A 2,968-nucleotide genomic window follows, 5' to 3' on the forward strand; every position below is an offset into this window, starting at 1 on the left:
AACAGTTCGTTTCCAATGAATTCAAAAATTTAATGAATAAATATAAAGTACAAAAAATTTGGTATAATGCGAGATATTTTCCTCAAATAAATCCTACTGAGAGAGTTAACAAAACTATCGTAACAGCTATTCGTTCTTTTATACATGATAATCATAAAGATTGGGACAAAGAAATCTTTAAGATTGCCCAGGCTATTCGCCTAGCCAAACACGAAGTTACACAATTTAGTCCTTCGTTTCTAACTTTTGCCAGAAATATCCCTTTGGACGGTTCCTTCTTTGGTGCAATAGAAGACAAAGCAAGCAATGTCATTAATATTAATAACAAGCTATTCGACCCAAGACCACTAGAAAATATGTCTTCTATTTTCAAGGAAGTGCAAAAGAGAATACGTCACTCTTATGCGACGAATTCTAGCAGGTATAACCTTCGTAGACGTGATGTCAAATATCACGTTGGTGATAAAGTCTGGAAGAAAAATTTTGTCCTATCAAAAGCTGTCGATGATTTCTCTGCAAAACTAGCGCCAAAATTTGTCCCCTGTATTGTCAATAAAGTTTTGTCTAAATTAGTCTACAATTTAAAGGATCTAGATGGAAATGATCTTGGAAATTTTCATGTCAGGGATATCAAATTAGATGTCACTGATTCTAGTGACGATGAAAATCAGTAATGCATATTAAAAATATATCTTTTGAGTAAAACTTGCAGTTATACTATTATATCTTACCTTTAAGTGTAATTTAAACTTACATATATCTTGTATTGCATATATTTTAAATTATCTTCTTATCTCTTTTGTTAAGCTTATACATATTTTTATTACCTGCGTTAACAAATATCTTCGTTATTCATGGACTTTTCAATAAAATATTTAGTTATGAGAACCTTTGCTAGAAAATTTATCTACTACCTTTCACAAGTTTTATTGTTATTTACTTATCTTTATCTTCGTTTAATAACACATTATCTCTTACCTTTACAAGTTAGCTACTTGTATTACCTTTATGGTGTTATTAAAACTATTGCGGTAATAACTTATGTCTAATTTTCATACCTAGTGCAAGTGTCTTGTTTTTCCGTTGAGTGGGTTCAAATATGAGATTTGTTCGGACAAGCACATAAAAATTGCCTAGGATGATTTATCTTCGTGGGACTTGAGGTCACTGCAGGAAAACTATTAACAAGGGCGTTAATATTTTCCATTTACCCATTAGGGGTGTTGCGTTAGGCATAATTCTTTATCTTTTGGAGTGAAAGTAATCTTATGCATGTATCTTCTTTTATAGAAACCTCTGGTGTAAGATTATGAAGCTTTGAAGTTTTTGATTGCATTTGAATTGTCTTTAACATTTCAAATACATACGTCTATATTTATGCAGTTCTAGTTCTATTTCTTTTGTGTAGATCCCTGGATAGTGTTTAGTGTTATAGCAATTTTATATGATATTACCACAACTTATCTTATCTTTGCTTTGTATTTTCCTTTATCATAAGTAAGCCAAATTTTATGCAGTATCTTTAATGTCTTTTGTGTAGACCTTTGACTTACTAGGTATTGTGAAGAATATACTTATGTTTATCTGACAATCAAAATTACTTGTGTTACTTAATTATCTTGATATTTACCTACCTTTAATTTTTGATACTATTTGGTACAAAAATTACTTTATCTTATACTAGCTTAATGTCAATTTGCTGTTTTATTGACTTGCCTTAGTCCATAAATATGCATATGCAATATGCCGAGAATTCATTCTCATTATCTTCTTATCTTTAATAAACAATGTAATTGTTTCCAGACCATACTGTCTATTGAAGTTTAGGCATAATAAGTTTCTCTGATTTAGTTCACAATGATTGCCCTCATCAATGCATAACTACAATGAATTTTCTTTTTCCTGAGTGTTATATTTTAATGAAATTTTTTTTATTGCATTTACAAGATAGATTTAACCTTATGCATACTACTATTTAGAAATCTGGTGTAGGGTTGTGTCTCTTTGAAATGACAATGGAAAGGTTTTGTTTTTTATACCCTCTTGTATAACATTGCTCTGTACAATTTTTCTGTATAGATTACTTTATTATTCTAACAGGTGCATAACGTTTGGATTTAAATCAAAGTATATTTATGACTAATTTTTCTTCTTCAGTTCAACTGAGTATAATTTTGTGCAGTTTTCTTTTCATCTTGTGTAAATTTTATACTTAATAGATGTCTAGATTGGTCTTACTAAATTTTTACTTATTTCTTTTATATTTTGATGTTTACCTTATCTTTCTTAACTGCTTATAATGTTCTACTCATACTATCTCATGCAATATATGCAACTAAAATCTAGATTAGTATTATGATAACTAATATTTGGATTTATATACCTACTGCATTACTGATGATTATGATATCTTATCTTTTATAACTTAATGATTATATGCATATCTAGTGATATTGCTAATATCATAATTACCTTGGTTTAAAATTAGCTTCCCTTAAGAACTAACATTCTTGAAAGAATGTCTTTCTAACGATGTTTATCTCCATGAGTGATAGATACATCGTCCCCATATTAGTTGTTTTTGTATGATATTTATGTAATTACATATATATGGGACCGAACTGTGGTGGAGATGTACATTTATACCACTGGATCTTCCTTTAATGGTAAGGTTGTCTTTAGGGTATGGCGTCGGGGGGTTCATAGTACACAGGACTGTCGTCTCTGAGGAGCGCTTTCGAGGTTTAACCATGGATTATGAGCTACTGCGTTCATACCAACATGATTTCAATCGACCCAGTGTATAATCGATGTACAGTACCAAAGATTGCGGATAACCCTTAACGTAGCTTTTCTCCCTCTTGGTCTACGACCAATTTTAGTGTGACGAATACTATAATTCGTTGGGATAAAATATTTCCCTGAGTATTAACTCTAAAGCCCTGTTACATGCTGCTACAATGTATAG

This window comes from Diabrotica undecimpunctata, chromosome 9 (assembly GCF_040954645.1).
Source record: "Diabrotica undecimpunctata isolate CICGRU chromosome 9, icDiaUnde3, whole genome shotgun sequence".
Taxonomy (NCBI): Eukaryota; Metazoa; Arthropoda; class Insecta; order Coleoptera; family Chrysomelidae; genus Diabrotica; species Diabrotica undecimpunctata.